Raw genomic sequence first — 22,459 nt, 5'->3', positions numbered from 1 at the left:
TGCTAAAAGAAAAATCTACAGACATATTGTTTCAAAAGATCAGATATAACAAGAATACGAAGTCTCCAAAAGAACACTGTAAATGCTCTGAACTTCATTGTACACACAACAAACATTTCTGAAGCTGTAGGATTTAAGCATGGCTTATTCAATGCAAGACTCTTAATTATATCACTTGCCAAGCAGTTGTGTGTTTCCATATGCATTCCTCAACAAACCCCAGTGCTACTACAGGAGAGTGATCTCCAGGTGATCATTCTGGCAATCCTAACCAGCACATCTACTAGTATTACCATGTAATTAATAGAAATACCTACAGCATTGTCACTTCTATGTGAGACTTTGAAACAAAGATTATCTTTGAGTAAATAATCATCATTTAACTCTATTTTTGCTTTCCGGAGTTTGGATATGCAGGGACAAACCACAACAGCCCAGCCTTTAGCCCTTCCTTCTGGTTAAAAAAAAAATACATACATATATATATATATATATATATATATATATATATATATATATATATATACATATATATATATATACATACATATATATATGTTTGTTTCAAGTTTTTATTTAAATTCCAGTTAGTTAACACATAGTGTAATATCAGTTTCAGGAGTCAAATCTAGTAATTCATCACTTATACATATAACACCCAGTGCTCATCAAAAGTGCCCTACTTAATACCCATCACCCATTTAATCCATCCCCCACCCACCTCCCTCCATCAACCCTCAGTTTGTTCTATATAGTTAAGAGTCTGTTTTATGCTTTGCCTCTCTCTTTTTCCCCCTCTGTTCATCTGTTTTGTTTCTTAAATTCCACAAAACACAGGAAACAACATGCTGGCAAGGCTGCGGAGAAAGGGGAACCCTCTTGCACTGTTGGTGGGAATGCAAACTGGCGCAGCCACTCTGGAAAACAGTATGAGTTTCTTCAAAAAGTTAAAAATAGAACTACTCTATGATCCAGCAATTGCACTGCTCAGTATTTACCCATATACTGAGTCAAAGAGATATATGCACCCTGATGTTTATAGCAACATTATCAACAATAGCCAAATTATGGAAAAAGCCCAAATGTCCATTGACTGATGAATGGATAAAGTAGAGATGGTGTGTGTGTGTGTGTGTGTGTGTGTGTGTGTGTGTGTGTATAAAGTGGAATAGTACTCAGCCATAGAAAAGAATGAAGTCTTGCCATTTGCAATGACGGGGATGGAGTTAGAGTGTATTATGCTAAGCAAAATAAGTTAGAAAATATAATTGTTTTAAATGCATTTTCCACATATTCAAAGTTTTTTTTTTCCTTTATGTGCTTTTTATCTGGATGTCCTTTATTTAGGTGTTAAAGTACACTGACTAATCTTAGATACAAATCTCTCAAAGGAAAGTCATTTCTTTGGGACTCTCCAAGCTCTTTAGACCAAATAACTGCTACATTTCCTTTGTTCACTCCTGAATGCAGTGGGACCTTTTGCAATGATTTCCTTTGAAGACTCAAAGATCAGGCACAAGTCATCTCTATGTATTAGTCCCTCCTAATAGCAACTTGATCCATTTTAGGATTTTAAAAACAATTCAAAGCACGTTTTTGTTAATTTCTGGTTTCAGAACCAAATTTTACCTTCTTTGGTATAGACACTGTTTTTAAAAATACTGTCTTCACAAGTATACACACCTTTAAAAATAGAGTTCACCTTAGAGTTGTATATTCTCAGGATGAACGTAACAAATTATCCATTTATAATATATAGTCCAGGTTGAGATTTTACCAAGTTTATTTTCTCTAATGATTGTGATGAAATGAATATAGCCAGAAGTCATATTATTAAAATAGGATAAGAGGATGGATGAAGTTTTAAACACATCCATTAGTCACATTATATCAGTTACTTCAAAAGTCTTAAAATCACCACTTTGTAATTTCTTTATTACTTCATAGAAAATATTGCTCCATTCTGTTTCCTTTATGTATATTCTTTTCATCACAAAACTCCAATTGCCTATTGTCTGTGTATTTTTTTAAAAGATTTTATTTATTTATTTGACAGAGAGAGACACAGCGAGAGAGGGAACACAAGCAGGGGGAGTGGGAGAGGGAGAAGAGGCTTCCCGCAGAGCAGGGAGCCCGATGCAGGGCTCGATCCCAGAACCCTGGGATCATGACCTGAGCCAAAGGCAGACGCTTAACGACTGAGCCACCCAGGCGCCCCCGTCTGTGTATTTTAATCCCTAACTGCATATCAGAATTTCTAGCCCTCAATTTAATACAGCAAAATTTGATTATTATAGAAGAACTGAATCTATCCAGCAATCTGTTGTCATATATCTATTCATTTATTACGAAGTGTAGGTATGTAAACAGTATTTATTAGTTTATAAGTACTGCCTTTTTTAATTTTGGGGGAGGCATTACTTTCTTAGTATAACCTTACTTTGACATAGTGTTAGTTGCTTACCAGTTTGTGAGAAGTAAATTGGAACAGTTTTCTTTTTCATTTAAGTTGTCTCTTTGGTTCCTTAGCTGTTCTTAAGCTTCTTTTAGATTTCTACCATCAATAATCTAACGTGCTGACAGAGGAAACTATCAAGAGGTATTTTTATCTATCTTTATATGATTTCATTTATTATGTGCTGTGATATAGTCACAGTAATATGCTTGTGCATCATCTCAACTTTGTACTGAATGAAAAAAAAGAGACTCAAGACCTGCAGAAATATTTCTATATTCCATTCCATTACCTAGTGAGGACATTAAATGTAAAAGTTCTACATTGCTTAAGACATTGATGTGCCACATTACACAGATGGAGCAGAATACAATTTCACCGGAATGTGAAAAATGTGCCTTTTCCTTTCAACACATTTAAATTATACTCCACAAACTGTATTTTAATAAATATTTAAGAAGATATGTTCAGACTCATACAAATAGAGTTTAATGACATTATAACCCCAGATTTTATAATTATGAATTTTTGTCTTACAAGTACTCACCATAATATTCTTATTAGCACATAGAAAAAGTTATTGTCTATGATCATTAGCTCTGGGTATTGAACGCCATCATTTACACATGAGTTGTCCAGGTTTTCTCGATCATAGACTTATTTGTGAACTTTTGAAAATTTATTCCTGAGTTACTCCCCAGATCACCACTATCAAAGTCACAAAAAAGGGATCTGGTAATCTGAAATTTGAGTAAGTTACCAGATGATCATTATGATCTTAAATCTCAATGTAATGCACACTGGGTGTTATATACAACTGATGAATCACTGGCCTCTACCTCTGAAACTAATAATGTAATATGTTAATTAATTGAGGGGTGCCTGTGTGGCTCAATCGTTAAGTGTCTGCCTTCAGCTCAGGTCATGATCCCAGCATCCTGGGATCCATGGAGTCCCACGTCAGGTTCCCTGCTCAGCAGGGAGCCTGCTTCTCCCCCTGCTTGTGTTCCCTCTCTTGCTGTCTCTGTCAAATAACTAAATAAAATCTTTAAAAATATATGTTAATTAATTGAATTTAAATTTAAAAAAATCTCAGAAAACTGGCAACTGCAAGGCCCCCCACCCCCGGGACATGCACTATCTTTGGGTTTACCCTGCAGAGAGTGCTCCTCTCCTAGAGCGGCCAGGCACCAGGGCACAAGCGGAACATGCAGAGAGCACGCACATATTGTCAGAGCTGGTTTTTGACCATGGGCACTTGGTTCCAGAATTGTATGTTTAACTTCTGGGCTATGCTGCCTCTCTGAACCGCAGGTTTCTCATTTGTAGCTAGAAGTGAGATAACAGCTCCTACTTCTCAGTTTTGTAGAGAACCTTTAATAACATTCCCCCTCCCACCCAAGAAATCCTAGGGCAGTGTTTCAGCACATTGAAATAAATAAATAAATGTTAAACTAACTCTAATTTTTGTTAAAATAAACAGTATGTTTTCAAGACACTTCGTGCATATTCTTAGTCCCCATTATATGTAGGTTTCTTTCATGCGGCTGAGTTACAAAAAAAGGCTTATTGTTCTGGTTGCTCTGGGATCCTAAATATATCTACTGACACAATATCTGAACCGTAGCCAAATATGTTTGTGTAGATCCCCACCTCTAAATCTGTTTAGTTATGAACTTCCCGGTAATATCTCTGCCCTCACTTGCTGCACACATAACATTCTTTGCTTATTTTTTCATGTCTTTACGTTATTGCTTAATTACCCATTTTGTAAAATTCACTTATACGTTCCACATAATAATTGGATATGAACACTTGGTCTTTATAACACTCATTCAACATTTCTCATATATTCCCTTACATTCCTAATATAGACTGTAATCGTTTTCAAAGTAGGACTCATATATTGTGTTAGTTCTTACCCACAGCACATAGAACTGTATCAGAAACATTAATAGGTGTCAAAGAATTATTTTATGTAAGGGAACAAATGAATAACTAAAAAGAATTGATGGGAGCCATTGGTTTGAAATTGCATAACATGACAGTATATGTTACTTATTTTAAAAATTATTTAAAAACAATAATTTTTAAAAATAAGTAGACATCAGTTTTATATGGAATACAACATGAGGAATCCTGTGCTATTATATTGAATTTATTTAAAATTAAATCAGCTCATTAATTTTATGTAATTTTTTATACTTACTGGATATGAACATTGCTTAAACTGAGTATATCGTAAACATACGGAATATGTTTACATATTAAAATATAAATAATTTTATATTTAAAATATAAAATTATGTAAGAGATTAAGTCATCTGGTGCAAAAATTCATGTTTTCATAATATAAGTCTATCAATATCCAGGGTCATGTATACCAGAAAAAATATGGTGATCTATTTAGGCATTATCATTTTCAGAAGAAATAGTCCTGAAAGTCAGAAGTTTAAATATACTTTTCTTAGTAATAAAGATTCACTGATCAAAATTAAAATGAAATCAATGATACAGTAATATAATTTAAATCTGAGTCTATGTATAAAAAATATAAAAATAAAACTGTGATAATAATACCATCTTATATGTTGCCTTAATATCCTATAGATACACCTATTATCAAAATGACTATTTGGTGTATTATTTAAATGTGTGTTCCCCCCCAATGAACGAAGTTCAAAGACATCTCTGATACCTTTTTGTCAGAATTTAGCCCACTCATTATTTTGTTGTTGTTGAAAAATAATGAATTAATGAGTGAATGTTTAAGTAATATATCTAAAACGAATGCAGTGGGAATTTCTGATGTTTACCAAGATGGCATAAGCCAGTATAGCCAACCTCTGCCAAAAACAACTCTCAAAAATTAAGAAATTTAAAAGTCAACTATTTGAAGACTCTGAAAATAAAGCGAAGTAGATGGATGGGATGGAGGAGGGGGAAACTTGAATTAAGTGACTTGTATTGGGGAGAACGTTCTCTTTTGTTTTATTTATTTATTTATTTATTTATTTATTTATTTATTTATTTATTTATTATTTTTTACTTCCTCTTCTGGCATTGATCCCAGGGTGAACCCCTTACGAAGTGGTGGCAGCCTCTAAAGGCAGCAAAAACTCTGATAGAGCTCCTGGCCAGAAGACTGGGAAAAAATGCCCCTGTGAATGAATGGATAAAGATGAAGTGGTGTGTGTGTGTGTGTGTGTGTGTGTGTGTGTGTGTGTATATAATGGAATATTATGCAGCCATCAAAAGGAATGAGATCTTGCCATTTGCAACAACGTGGATGGAACTGGAGGGTATTATGCTGAGCGAAATAAGTCAATCAGAGAAAGACATGTATCATATGACCTCACTGATATGAGGAATTCTTAATCTCAGGAAACAAACTGAGGGTTGGAGAGGTGGGGGGTGGGAGGGATAGGGTGGCTGGGTGATAGACACTGGGGAGGGTATGTGCTATGGTAAGCGCTGTGAATTGTGCAAGACTATTGAATCTCAGATCTGTACCTCTGAAACAAATAATGCAATATATGTTAAGAAATAAACAAAAAAGAAGATAGCAGGAGGGGAAGAATGAAGGGGGGGGATCGGAGGGGGAGACGAGCCATGAGAGACGATGGACTCTGAAAAACAAACTGAGGGTTCTAGAGGGGAGGGGGGTGGGAGGATGGGTTAGCCTGGTGATGGGTATTAAAGAGGGCACGTTCTGCATGGAGCACTGGGTGTTATGCACAATGAATCATGGAACACTACATCTAAAACTAATGATGTAATGTATGGTGATTAACATAACAATAAAAATTTAAAAAATAAGAATAAAAAATAAATAAGGAAAAAAAATGCCCCTGTGAGCTGCAGATTATAGAAAGAATCCTTATCATCATCATCATCATTATCATCATCATTTTAATTAATAGGCTTACTTTGTAGGGTAATTTTAAGTGTTCAAAAAAATTTGGGTGGAAGGTTTAGACAATCCCATGTATACTCCTTCTCACTTATGACCTTTCTCCCTTCAGGGTTTCTCCTCTTACTAACATCTTATCTTAGTTATAATTGATAAGTCAGTATTAATATATCATCATTGAATGAAGTCTACAGATTAAATTAGGGTTCATTCACTGTGTTGTACATTCTGTGAGTTTTGTCAAATGTATAATTACACATATCCACTATTACAGTATTATACAGAATAGTTTCACTGTCCTAAAAGTCCTCTGTGTTCTACATATTCATCTCTTCTTCCCTCCCCTACCCCAATCTGGCAACTACTGATTTTTTTCATATCTCTATAATTTTTTTTCTTTTCTAGATTTCATATACCCAGTCCCATTTAGTATATATCATTTTCAAATTGACTTCTTTTACTTAGCAATATGCATTTAAGGTTCCTCCATATTTTTTTTGTGACTTAGTAGCTGATGTCTTTTTATTGCTGAATAATATTCCACTGTGAAGGTATTCTTCAGTTAATGCATTAACCTACTGAAGGACATCTTAGTTGCTTCCAAATTTAGGCAATTATAAATAAAGCTTCTTTGAACATGTGTATGTAAGATTTCATGTGGACAAAAGTTTTCAACTCATTTGTATAAATACAAAGAAGCATAATTTTAGATCTTATCTTTTTTTCTTTACTTTTCAAAATTTAAATTCAATTAATTAACATATAGCGTATTATTAGTTTCAGAGGTAGAGGTCAGTAATTCATCAGTCTTATATAATACCCAATGCTCATTACAACACATACCCTCCCCAATGTCCATCACCCAGTTACCCCATCCCTCCACCCTCCTCCCCTCCAGCAATCCTCAGTTTGTTTCCTATGATTAAGAGTCTCTTATAGTTTGTCCTATCTTTTTTTTTGGATTTTATTTATTTATTTGAGAGAGAGAGAATGAGAGAGAGCACATGAGAGGGGGGAGGGTCAGAGGAAGAAGCAGACTCCCCGTGGAGCAGGGAGCCCGATGCGGGACTCGATCCCGGGACTCCATGATCATGACCTGAGCGGAAGGCAGTCGCTTAACCAACTGAGCCACCCAGGCGCCGCTAGTTTGTCCTATCTTAACAGTATGTTTAGTTTTGCAAGAAACTGGCAAACTGTCTTCAAAGGGGTTGTACCATTTTCCATTCCTGCCAGCAATGACTAAGAAGTCTTGTTGCTCTACATCCTTGTCGGTATTTGGCGTTGTCAGTGTTTTGAATTTTAGCCATTCTAATGTGATATCTCATTACTGTTTTAAATTGAAACTCCCTAATAACATAAAAATTTAGAGCATATTCCTACATGCTTATTTCCATCTGTACATCTTATCTGGTGAAATGACTGTTCAGATTTTTTACTCATTTTCAAATTTTATAGTTTATTTTTTTATTATCCTTCACTTGTAAAACATGAACTTATGTCAAAAATTTTAAAGAAAATTATTTTGTGTTTATCTCTAAAATTTCTAAGAGAGACATAGAGAATGTTGCCTAAGTTTTGGTTGCTGCCTTTGAATACAATCTACTAATCGAACTCATTAAATTTAGAAGTGGAATATAAGGAGCAAAGATATTAGAAAAATAGGAAAATATGAGATTTCCGTGGGCTTCATTAGGAGCATGCAATGAATAGGATCAATCTATTTATCCATCTCATTTTATGGAAGAAAATAAATGCCAACACTAATTGACCAGCTCAATATCATTTTTATTCCTCAGGATCTTATAGTGATGATACTTCTGAAGTGTTCATTTTCTTTAAATCAAAACTTTTGTCTTTTAACCTCTCTTAGCTCTATTATTGTCATCATGAGAGCCAGAAATCAATAGGTGACATCTAATGAGAGATTATAACTTTTTGGCTTCATTATATAGATCACTAAATTGTCTAGCAAGTTTGCTTCATTTTCATGGAGGGGTCAGTTTTAAGGTCATTTGTCTTTTTTAACATGAAGATCAAATGGGATATTCCTTTATTTAAGTGAGCATCCAGCATAGATAAGCACATTTAATTATAGATTTAATTTGTGTCTCTTTTATAGTTATAGTTCCTTTTATATTTTTGCAGCTTATTTTTATTCCATGGAGCTTTGTTTCATTTTCAAATTCCTTAATGCAGGACATTTTGTAACATATTTTATTCTTGTATTATATATGATGCCTTCCATTCCTTTAGTTATTCTTTTATTTGCCAAATCAAGTTAATCTTACACTTAAGTTCCATTTCTCTGATGCCCCCAGTTCTGACTAGCTCTTTTACCTAATTTAGATACAAACAAACACGTATAAAAGATTTAGTGTAGCTTATTTACATGTCAAGCCAGGACAGACTTACTTTGTCTGGTTTATATATGTCTAATAGGGATAATGGAAGTGCTAGAAAAAGAATATCAGTTTATAAACATGAACCGGTTTTAATAAATTAACCAAAAGTATAATGAAATCATAGTGTATTTTTTTTTCTTTTTTTTGTTTACATTTTATGTTATTTAACCCTTCAAACATAATGAAATTTTCATGTGTAATCCAGAAAAGAACAAAGCAAAAATAGCTGGCTGCTCTTCTTATAATGTCTCATGGCTGACCAAGTGATACTGATGGTGTTTTGGTCCAGGAATAATGATGTTTAAATAAGTCCAGTGTGGCTCAACCTAGCATATCTTGAAGCTTTTCTCATCAGCTGTTTAATAACATTATAACAGACAACTTGTTTCATCTCGAGTACTAAAACTGACTGACAACTTGTGATTGCACAGAGTGTGGTGCTGATGAAATTTCTAATGTCTTATCTAAGTTTGTTGGGCCATAGATTGATTAATACTTAGAGCACATAGGAGGCAAAGGCAGTTCATGTGTCACATCTTTAGTGAGCATACTCTCGGGTGAATTATACCAGATAATTACACTAGATAACAACATCTAAATAGACAAAGAACTTTAAAAAAAAATAGTTCACACTTAAAGCAATGATCATCTCCTTCCTAGTTGTTATACAGCAATTGATAGACTGGTGTGTAGACAGGCCCCATGAGATACACTTTTCTGTGCTTGAAAAGATAGTAGGATCACTTGACTGAAAATAAACCTGGTAGATAATATGTTCTTTTCTTTTCCTCTGTAGAGAGTTGTGTTTCAACTATAAAAGTCTAATCCATTTCCTTTTTCTATAACAAGCGAAATACATGAAAAAAAATTACTTAACACCTGAGTTAAAAGAAGAAGCACTCTGCATACAAATGCCCTCAGTGTGGGTCTTTCAAAATGGCTTAGAAGGTTCACAAAATCACATGTCACCTACCTGTGGAAAAATGAATAATTTCATACGGTTACCCAAAACTACCATTTTGCAGGAGAAGTGTCTGCTCTGGTTCATTCCAAAGTGTCAAATCCATTATACATATAAGTCACACAACAAGCCTTATTGCATCTAAAACCTTATAGATGTCAGCTTTTAGAAACAAGGTCTAGTAGTAGGCTATACAGCTTTATTTACTTTAGTTCACAAAATTTCATTATTGAAGCCAGTTATAACCTAGAAGAAAGTATAAAAACAAATGTTAGGTCCTAATCCAAGTGTTCAACTTGGAAAATTCAGGTAATATAGTTTAATCTTACTACTAGCTTTTATTTGCCATATTCTTGATGACAAAGAACAGAGGTTACAAGATGCAAGATTCTCTTTCTTATAAATTCTTAATTGTACTCTACTGTCATATTCTCTTTTAGGAAGGTGTCCCAAAGAATAAGAATAATAAAAGGATATTTATCCTCTATGAGGATTATTATTTACCAAGCCAGTTAATATATTATTTTTCTCTGAAAATCTAAGGAAGCAAGATGGACAATATGTCTGTTTTTTTATTCATTCAGACTATCTGCTTTTATATCATTACTACACAGGTGTTCTTTTATGTCAATCTTCCATTTATTTTACATTGTTTTACAAGCTCTAGGGGAAATAAATGCCCTACTTTAAGAAGCTGGTGAAAGCTAACATGTCAAGGGAATAGAGATAGAAGGTGAGAGGTGAGAAAGAAAACAGTTTCCAAAGGCCAATGAATTAGGTACACTTAGTTATAAATTACATGACAAAATTATTTTTGAGATGTTTAAAATAGAATTGGAGATGGAGAAAATGTCACTAAAAAGAACAAAATGAATCTCTAATATATATACTTCATGCTGATAAAGAGATTTCTTATATGAATTTGTTTTATATGCATACTGTTTACTTCATTTATTCATTCTTTTGAGGTACACAGATAGTAGTGATTATCTCAAATGACTTCTCTATGACACCATTCATTGGTAGTTACTCAAGTGAGCCATCCTCATTGTGTTACTTTGGTTTAGCTGATTATTTCATTAGCTGTAAAACAATAAAAATATGGCTCTTGATATAAGTAAGGTTTTGATTATCGTAAAATTTATTTAACGAACTATATGCAATACAATTACTACAAAATCATTCAACGTATTGATTTTGGTTTTGGTGCACTTCTATCTGAGCAGTATGCATCAATGCGACCTGCCGTACAAATGCCTTTTCTTACACGTACCCTCTGCTTTAAGTCATGTCTCTCGCTTTTGCTAAAATTACTACATTAAAAACTAAATTGAACATACTATTTAAAATAATTCTTAAAAGTTCTACAGCCTCAATATGCAGTGTTTCTACTTTTTCTAATACTTTATTCCAACATTATATACTCTTATTATCTTACATAATATATGGCATTATCATTCTCTGGATTGTTATATAGATTTCACTTTCTGTATCTTCACCTGCATTCTCATTCATTTTATATAGTTTAGCCTAAGTGGTTCTTCTCAAACATGAATATAATTAATGTTCTGTTGCTTAAAACCCTGCTTGCTTTCATGATTATAATATGGCCCATAAGCCCTATGGTATTTGTCACTTCTTTACCTTCCCAGTTTTCTCCCACAAACTGTATACAAGATATATTTAATATCCCTTTTCCAAAAAGGTCTTATTTCAGGATTACTTTTATCCCTTCTACCAGGAATGCTATTATTCTATTCTACATAGGATGCCTGCACAACTGTTTTCCATGGGTCATATCCCAAATTTGATAACTCTTTTTCCAGAAGAGAAAGATATTCTTCTTAGTGCTTTCTGCTGTACTTATGTCTTATTAGATCATTGAATTGCAACTTCCTTCTTCCTTTTTATTCATTCCTTACATTGCAAATCCTTGATGTAATAGTTATGTGGCATATTGGTGGAAATTGGGAAGTCAGATAGTCTGATCCTAATTTCTATCCATGTGCCCTAATTCACTGCAAATAAACATATAGCCTAAATAAAATTAGGTGAAAATCAGGTAAATTATGCTTCTAGATAAGTCTCCTTTCTTTCCTATTCAACCAGATTGCTTCTCTGACATTGGAACGTTGCATTCACTCCTGCCCTAGATCCTGGGACTATTTCACACTCATTTTTATTTTCCAAACCAAGTATAGTAGATGCTGAGTTAATATTCTTTTGTGAAATTATAGAGGAATTAAGAACAATAAACCTGGCTTAAACATTTACAACGGAAATTTAATGTAATTAATAATGAACTATAACCTTATATTCTCTTATACGTTTAGAGATTGTTTTTGAGAATATAAATAGTATCATGACCTATCATAATATAAACAGTAAATGATATTAAATATGTATTTTTATTATTATTATGTTTAATTAGCCAACATATAGTACATCATTAGTTTTTGATGTAGTGTTCAATGATTCATTAGTTGTGTATAACACCCAGTGTTCATCACAACACGTGCCCTCCTTAATACCCATCACCCAGTTACCCCATCCCTCACCCCCTCCCTTCTGTAACCCTCAGTTTGTTTCCTAGAGTCCAGAGTCTCTCATGGTTTGTCTCCCTCTCTGATTTCTTCCCATTCAGTTTTCCCTCCCTTGAAATATTTCATTCGACATCTTGGAAATCAGGTTTGATATCTTTTTTTTAAGATTTTATTTATTTATTTGACAGAGAGAGAGAGAGCACACAAGCAGGGGGAGCGGCAGGCAGAGGGAGAGGGAGAAGCAGACTCCCCGCTGAGCGGGGAGCCGAATGTGGGTCTCAATCCCAGGACTCCGGACCATGACCTGAGCTGAAGGCAGACCCTTAACCCATCGAGCCACCCAGGCACCCCTAGATATCTTTTATCAAGGGTCTCAAAGCCATAAAATTATTCTGAGACCTTTTGATAGCTATTGACTAAACTGCAATTATAGGTTTGAAGACTAAAGACAAGCACCTGCTAAATAAGGCAGAAGATAGTTTTCCTCCAAATAATATTTTCTGCCTATTTAAGTGTCCCTTGGAATAAGCAAGTTTAAATGGTGATGTGGACTAGGTAAACATAAAGATGAAAATTCTACAAGATCATTCAATTTAAAGAGTATTTGATGATGCGATGAACTATAAAACAAAACTATATAATTTTTATTTGCAGTTTTAGTTACTTTTCTTGATTCTGGCAGGAAACTTTAAGGATAATGATTAATAAAGTAGTTGAAATGCATTAACACACTATATTAATGTTTTATGTGCGAAATGTGGAAACCTGTCAAGATAAACTCAGACTGGAAATGTCATCTTTTTTTCCCTCCAAAATAGTTCCTTGAAGCCTATGTTTAAAGCATAGTCTTTATAATCACATACTGAAACATCTGGAAGGTATCATGATAATTTTTAATATAATAGTTCTTTTTTTTTTTTTTTTAAAGATTTCATTTATTTGACAGACACAGCTAGAGAGGGAGCACAAGCAGGGGGAGTGGTAGAGGGAGAAGCAGGCTTCCCGCGGAGCAGGGAGCCTGATGTGGGGCTCAATCCCAGGACCCTGGGATCATGACCTGAGCCGAAGGCAGATGCTTAACGACTGAGCCACCCAGGCGCCCAATATAATAGTTCTTTTATATTCAAACGAATCTACTGTTAGAGAAAAGAATGATGAGAAATCAGGAGTTCACACAAAACAGCCTCCTAAATCTGAATCTTTTCACACATTTTATGATAAAGCCACATAAAACAACAAGGAAAACATATAGCATCACACACACTTTAAGCATAACATCAAGACAAAGAATAGTACAAGTTTTGGATTACCTGTGAGTAGGAAAATAAACTCAAATTTAGCAGGCTATTTCCAATAATCTGAGAATGGGATGGGACTACAGCATCTCTTTAGTAAAGAGAAGGCTAATACTCTCATGATAGTGTTGGAAGAGTACCATTTTTGGGTAAAGTGGGATAATTTATGAGAGGGAGAAGACCAATGGAAACTGTAGGAAAGAGAAAGAAGGAAAGAAGAGAAGAAAATTAAAAGGCCTATAACATATCATAGCCAAGCAAGAATAACTTTGATTATACCAATGAAAGAGAGAAGCTTTCAACCGAGCACTAGTAATTAAGGAACCTCAGACACTCACAGCTGCCTGAATGTGACTGTCATTGAAGGTCCACAAAAACGTAATATTTCAAAATAAAAGAAAATAGTAACTATGTAAAGATTGTATATGGATAAAATAAAAAAACAAAAATTGAAATATTTCAGATAGTAAACATTCTGCCGATAACCAAACATGAAATACATACAATGCTCTAACATGATTAAATATCATTAAAAAATCATTTACAGATATTAAAAGAAGATCCTCTTGAATTAGAAATACAAAAATTAAAACAAAAATAGACAAAATTCAGGGTGCCTGGGTGGCTCAGTCAGTTGAGCATCTGACTCTTGGTTTTGGCTCAGGTCATGATCTCAGGGTCCTGGGAATGAGTCCCGCAGCAGACTCCTCCACACTCCGCACAGAGTCTTCTTGTCCCTCCCCTTCTGTTCTCCCCGCCCCCCCTTGCTCTCTTTCTCTCAAATAGATAAAATCTTAAAAAAAAAAACACGACAAAACTTGACCCCCCAAAATGGCAAACTTTCCATTGGAGAAACTGGCAGACACTGCTTTAACTAAATTAGCAAGTGTAACATCACCACTGGTAATTCATGTTAATATTATTTACCCCTGATATAATGTGATGAAATACAGTATATCTTGTATTAGTCCAAAAAAGTCTATAACACCAGTTTAATAATGAAAACATATCAGGCAAAGCCAAATTGAGAGACATTTTACAAAATACCGAATATGCTTCAAAAGTGTTGAGGTTAATGGGAGAGTACTATGGTGCAGCCTCTATGGAGAATGGTATGGCGTTTCCTCAAAAATGTAAAAATAATACTGCCGTATGATCTAGCAATCCCATTTCTGCGTATTTATTCAAAATAATTGAAATTAGGATCTCAAAGAGATATCTGCACTCCTATGTTTATTGCAACATTATTCACCATAGCCAAGATATGAAAACAACCCAAATGTCCATTGACAAAAGAATGGATAAAGAAAATATGGCATATATACAATGAAATATTATTCAATCTTTAAAAAGAAGGAAATACTGCTTCTTATGACAACGTGACTGAACCTGGAGGACATTAGGATGAGTGATATGACCCAGTCATAGAAGGAAAATACTGCATGATTCCACTTATATCAAGTATCTAAAATAGCTAACCTCATAGAAACTGAAGACAGAATGGTGATTGCCAGACACAGGAGAGAGGTAGAAATTAGGAATGCTTGCTCAATTGATATAAAGTTGCAGTTATGAAAGATGGATAACTTCTAGAGGTCTGCTATACCATATAGTGCCCATAGTTAAAAATACTGTATTGTGCACTTCAAAATTTTGTTAAAAAGGTAGATCTCATGTTAAATGTTCTTATCATTAAAAAGCCAAGCAAAATTAAAAAAAAAAAAAGGAGACACAAGGAAACTTTTGCAAGTAATGAATATGTCCTTTTGTTTAGTAGTAGTGATTGTTTCATGGGTGTATGCATTATGTCCAAACTCATCAATTACATATATTAAATATGTGCAGTTTTAAAGCTCAATAAAGATGTCTAATATAAAAACAAATTAATGGTCATATATTAGAGAAGACTAAGGGGTTATGCTGTACTGGACACTGGAACAGAAAAAAGATATTAGTGGAAAAATGAGCAATTCCAATAAAGTGTTCAGTTTATTTAATAGTATAATTCCAATGTTAACTTTTTTTTTTTTTTTTTTTAGGGGGCCGGGAAGGGCAGCAAGAAAGGGAAAGAGAGAATCATAAGCAGGCTCCATACCCAGCACAGAGCCCAACATGGGACTCGTCTCACAACCCTGAGATCATGACCTGAGCCAAAATCAAGAGTGGAATGCTTAACTGACTGAACCACCCAGGTGCCCCCCAATGTTAACTTCTTAAACTAAATTAAATGTTACCATAGTTTAGTAAAATTAGAACATTAGAGGAAGCTGAGTGAAGAGTATACAGGAACTCTCTGAGCTATTTCTGCAACTTTTTTATAAATCTAAAACTATTTCAAAATGCGAAGTATAAAAAAACTTAACAAAACTTAGCAAAGAAAATAATTTAAAATAATTCCTTTAGAAATAAAGATAAAAATCACTAAGATGCCAAGATAGGATAGACTTAACTGAAAAAGGTAATTAAATGTATTGAACAAAAGCATAAAATAGCCAAGAAAATAAAAATAAAATAAGGAAACATTAACCGAAAAAAACTGGATAACATGGAAGATAGGGAAAAGAAGCTCAACAGAGTAAAACTGCAGTCCCAGATGAATAACTGATTTTAAACTATAATTTTAAAATGTTTCTAGAACTACAAGAAGACCAAATCTATTTTTTTTAAAAGTTCAGATCTGAGATATATTAAAATTGTTTTTTATTTTAATGGGAATTTATTTTTTTTTTACTCCTCATTTTTTTTATTTTATTATGTTATGTTATTCTTCAAATTAAAGAGGAGTACTCCACAGAGCCTCCAATTGAAAAGACTAAATCATTTGCAATAGAAAGAAAAATTAGGTTAGCAAGAGACTTTCCAAACCCACAAAGATAACACTAATGCAACATTTTTAAGAAACTCAAAGAAATAAAACTTGAGCCAAGGTTTTTTGTATCTAACCAAGCTTTTCTTCATATACTTTAGGCTGTGGCAAAACATTTTAAAAAATACATCAGCTAGGGCGCCTGGGTGGCTCAGTTGGTTAAGCGACTGCCTACGGCTCAGGTCATGATCCCAGGGTCCTGGGACTGAGCCTCCCATCAGGCTCCCTGCTTAGCAGGGAGTCTGCTCTCCTGCTCCATCTGCCCCTCCCCCAGATCATACACTCTCTTGCACTCTCTCTCTCAAATAAATAAATAAATAAAATCTTTAAAAAAAGTTTACAGGAACTATAATATGATTCCATTGTACTTATATAGCATGTCTTCTTTATCCATTCATATATCAATGGACACTTAGGCTGTTTTTATATCTTGACTATTATGAACATGAGGGCGTACAGATCTCTTCAAAACGATGGTTTTGTTTTTTTGGGGCTATATACTCAGCAGTGGGACTGCTGACTCACATGGTAGTTCTATTTTCAATTTCTGAGGAAACTTCCTTCATGCAGTTTTCCATAGTGACTGTTCAGTTTACATCCCCACCAATGCTATACAGGGATTCTTCTTTATTTTATACTTGCCGGCACTTGTTATGTCTTACTTTTTGATAATAGCCATCTAACAGGTGTGAAGTGATACCTCACTGTGGTGTTGATTTGCATTTCCTTGATGATTAGTGATGCTGTGCACCTTTTCATGTACTAGTAAACAACTTGTATGTCTTCTTTGGAAAAATGACTATTTAGGTCCTTAACCCATTTTTATATTGGGTTGTTTTCTTGCTATTGAGTTGTATGATTTCCTTGTATATTTTGGGTGCGAATCCTTTATTGAATATGACGTTTACAAACATTTTCTCCCACTTCGTAGACTGCCTTTTCATTTTACTGATGGTCTCCTTTGCTGTGCAGAAGCTTTGTAGTTTGATGTAGTCCCATTGTTTATTTTTGCTTTTGTTGCCTTTGTTTTTGGCATCAAACCCCCAAAAAACATTGCCAAAGCCAGTGTCAAGGAGATTATCCTCTTTGTTTTCTTCTAGGAGTTTTATGTTTTCAGCTCTTTTGTTTAAGTTTTTAATCCATTCTGAGTTGACTTCTGTATATGGTGTAAGATAAAGGTCCAGTTTCATTCTTTTTCATGTGGCCATCCAGTTTTCCCAACTTCATTTATTCAAGAGACTATCCTTTCCCCATTGTATATTCTTAGCTCCTTTGTTGAAAAATAATTGAACATATATGCATAAGTTTATTTCTGGGCTATTCAGTTTGGCAGTTACTTAAAAAGTCAAAATATACAACTACCATATCACTCAATCACTATACTTCTACCCATTTACCCACAAGACATGAAAACATATGTCCATATGTAAACTGGCATATGATTGTTCATATCAACTTGCAATAGCCAGAATCTGGAAACCATCCAAATGTTCCTCAATAGACAAATGGATAAACTTTGTAATAAAGCCATAAAATAGAATACTAATCATCAAGATAAATGAATAAACTACTGATATATTCAACAATATGGCTGACAGCCAAAATAATTGTAAGTTTAAAAATCCAGACCAAAATAAGTTCATAGTGTATAATTCTAATTTTATCACAGTCTTAGAACATTCAAATTAACCTGACACAAAGTAGAACAACGTTTCCCTAAGGATCAGGGTAGTAAGATATGAAAAGGGACATGAAGAAAGAATTACAAAAGGTCACTGGGAAACTTTTGCAGGTGATAAATGTGTTAATTTTTATGATTATAGTGACAGTTTCGCTATAGACTTACAGATGTACACTTCGCACGTTTGCATATGATTGTATGTCAGGTATACTCGAGAAAACTGGTTGTAAGTGTAGTGAGAGGTGACAGATTCCTGGAGTCAGAAAAAATATTTATTTGTCTACTTAAAAACATAAAGACACCTTGGGGAAATCATGTGACTTATAAAATAATTCATAAGCATAGGTAACACATACAAGTTTAAAATAAAATTTGTCAATCTTGAAATGTCATTGTTTACAGCACATTTTGCCAATAATGCATTATGAAAAAAATGTGACTCGGAACACCAGCATGCTATTTCTGAATGCCACTGACTGTTGGCAGAACCTTAAGGAGAATCTCTGAACTATCGTACGTCTATCTTTCTACGATTATCTAATTCTAACTAACAGCACAGAATGAAGTTATAGAGTATGAGTTTTAAATTTGAAGTAAATGCCATATTATTGTTATAACATCCAACAGACATAGAATTCATTCAGTATATATTTAATGCCTAATTAATTTTTAATTATTGGGAGATGATGAAAGTCTTAGTTTTTATTCCATATACCCACCAGATTATTGATCAAAACTTGTGGAGGTGGAGATTTAGTTTAGTAATATGAAGTCATTCAGATGCAAATGAATTAATTTAATGTCATGTTGAAAATAACAATTATAAAATACATTAAACTGTATCTAAGTAAATGACTAATGAATCTTAAAATTGCTCTTTTTATTTGAAGGAATAAGTTCATGTTTTATTTGAAAAAAGTTAGCAGGCCAATTCATATTTCTTGCAGTAAGAATTGCAAACCTATTCCCCAAACATGGTTTAACTTTAGCTGTCCTACTTTTGACTGCATTGATCCTTGTTTGCAACCTTTCTGGTTACTGTAGCAACATTCAGCAGCTGTCTAAGAACAGAGTCTATCTAGGTAAAGTTTCATATTTGAGAGGTAAAGCTGCTGTAAATGAATCTCTGACTTTTATCACAAGTAAAAGGGATTCAGTTAAATCTTAACATGTTCAGTACTTAATATTCTCTTGATTAGTTGAATTGGAGGTTATTAAATTCTGGATATTCATTTGACTATAGTACCGCACACAATTTACTTATATGTCCTCTTATCTGAATGTATTAAAATGCCAGATTCCTCGAATATGTTGCATTAAGTCTGAATTATTTTTTAAATGACTTAAAAATTGGATCTAAAAAACTACCAAGACCATTGGAATTTTGCTGTTCTGACATCTCAATGAATTAGTATTTGCATTAATATGTGTTTGTGGTGGAGCGAGCAAGTTTGGGGAATGTATGTACAAAATGTAATTTAGACACTATGAAAATATATACTACACAATTTCTAAGGAATCGCTTTGTGATATTATTAACATTCCTTGTTATCAACACATTCTGGTTTAAAACTTAATAAGTGACAAATGTAGATAGAGTTATAGACCTAGATATAGGTACATATACTGACAAAAGAAATATCTGTGTTACATAGATAAATGTTACATTTGTGTATCACTTAGAAAAAAAATACATAAATATATTTAGGGTTTCTTCCATATAGAAATTAAACATGAGATACTAATAGTTATTATTTGGAATCCTATTTAAGCTAAACTTTTAATTCAACCTATCCCACATTACAAATATATTTTGTAATACAAAAGTATTTTGTACTATTTTCAAAATATATCTAATATGGTTTAGTGGTGCATGTGGTATTTAATATAGTTTTCATTGTTAAATCAAAGAGAGCAAACTTCAAAACCTTAAATATTTGTATTATATTTTATAGAAATGTAATCAAATCCTTGTCTCCCCTCCTTCTTTATCTTTTGAGAATCTTGGCAAATATATCTTGTATTTTAAATCCCCTGAGCTAAAAACAGCTGAAACACTTATATTACTTAAATTGAATGACTCCCAGCATAATTGTTTTCCAAAGTGAAATCTACACTTACTCACTTAGTAGGGCATTTTTCTTCCTCATGACCAGTACTGAGCCAGTTTATGATATGACCAGTGAAATATTCATATTTTAGGGAACAGAATGTGTGTTTTAGGGAAACTTTTGCCAGTACCCCCATTATTTTCTATACTTATCCTTCTCACTGCTCCTGATATTCCTGTCCAATTAGGAAAGAGTAAAAAATGGAACGTGACAAATTGTGCCAAGGAGAACAATTATGAGGCATGCACGTAATAGGCACTAAAATCTTTGAAAACATAGCTACAACTACTCAGATAGGAAAGCTGATAAACGAGTCCTAATCAATCCCTTATTTTCTGCACATTATGTCAGTTTAAAGTGACTTCTTTATGGCTATGTTTCCTTAAGAAACTACAATTAAATTAATCTGAGACAACCAGAGTTTTTGTATTTATAGATATAAATAGATAAGAGATAGATGATAGATAGGTAGATAGATGATAGATGGATTGATCAATAGATAGATAATCAGTGCCAGGAAATCTTCTTGTCCTAACATTATTCCAACTAGTAGTGTGAATTTAAATGCATTTATTAATTTTATAAATTAATTTATTATAATATAAATATAATCATTAATGTAAAATAATCTATTTCAATGCATTTATTATGATAATAAGATAAATAACAATTAAAATCATAGAGATTATATTTAGCAAAAGAGAAAATCTAGGCTTAGATACTTACTATGTAGTATTGATCAATAAATGTAAAATTTCCAAATTTTTATTTCCTCATATTGTAATGCGGTTAAATACTGACCTCATGTTTTATAGGTTGAAATATAATGTGTCTGAAGCACTTAAGAATATGGGACATGGAACAATTTCTACTTAGTAAGTTGCATTTTGATGATAATGATACTGAAAAAGAAAGTGATGATTATAGGGGTTAACATGCTTATTAATCCCCAGAACTTGAATTTCATGGTGTATGAATAGAGTAAGGAGTCAACATAGGATGACTATCTTTTTTTTTTTTTGTAGCTAGAACTTTTAAAAATTAATGTCTGCATCAATATTTAATTCAAAAAAGACATTTGTCCATTTCACAATAAATGCTAACACAGCTCAGAATAAAAGATATATCCTTTATTAGTAACTAGCATTAATTTACGCTTGTTTAGTACACAACAGTTGTATTTAAATTTGTTTGTGAGAGTGCTTGACTAATAGATATTTTGCCCAGAAATCTGTAAACTTTATATGAGTAAAGATTTTTTGTTTGTTTTATTCCACACTTTATTACCAAGCCAAATAGCTTGGTGTATATTAAAGAATCAATAAATAATTGTTGATAAATAAAATGTTGGTAATAAAATGAGTAATAAATAATAATAAAATTTAAAAATAGACTATAATAGCTTGACAATGAGGCACAATTTAAAAACAATACTTTAAATTCTCTTTGAAAAATTGAGTTTTATAATAAGAAATTTCTCTACTAAGAGAAATAGAGATCAAAGTTTAAGAATAAAAGTAATTAAAAATAAACAGTATTTCTATAAACTTAGCATTATATGATAATCAATAATTTCACATTTTAAAAATTGTATTTAACAATGTATCAATTGACTAAAGTAATTTTATTTAATAAACAAAATTAAGCTAATTGCATTTATAAATAAAAATGAATGAAATCTCTAGTTGATTTAAATGATTATCAGTGTCATTATTTACTGAAATATATATCACTGACCCCAGTGGAAATAAGTTGGGTATTTTCAGAATTATACTGAGTGCTCTAATCTCCACTAAATCATTTTTTCCAGGTGTCACCCTCAAGGCAATGATTAACGACATACTAATAAAACTCACTTTGGCAGCCTGAAACTAAAATGTCATTTCTATGAGTAAGAATAATTTTCTGCTAAACAGAGCTTTCAGTCAGTAATAAGATGCTCATTGAAGTATTTTAATGTTTTAAAAGCTATCAAACCAAAAGCAAAAATAGTATATTTTGGAATTATGTAGATGATACAGTGATTTTTTTTGTTTTTGTTTTTGTTTTTTGTTTTTCTTTTGTTTTTGGCTTAAGTCTTACTTTACTTACTTTACTTTAGGTTTAGAAGTGTCAGGGGGAATAACTATTATCAATGACCAATTATAATCAGATTTATACATTGCCACAAGGAAGCCAAACAATCATGTGGTGAACGTGTATATCTCTCAAGAGATTATTTCTGTCTCAAGG

This window comes from Mirounga angustirostris, unplaced genomic scaffold (assembly GCF_029215605.1).
Source record: "Mirounga angustirostris isolate CCGP_5_RB_7025 unplaced genomic scaffold, mMirAng1.0.hap1 SCAF_4, whole genome shotgun sequence".
Classification (NCBI taxonomy): domain Eukaryota; kingdom Metazoa; phylum Chordata; class Mammalia; order Carnivora; family Phocidae; genus Mirounga; species Mirounga angustirostris.
The sequence above is the reverse complement of the archived record's forward strand: the minus strand, read 5'-3'. Positions refer to the sequence as shown.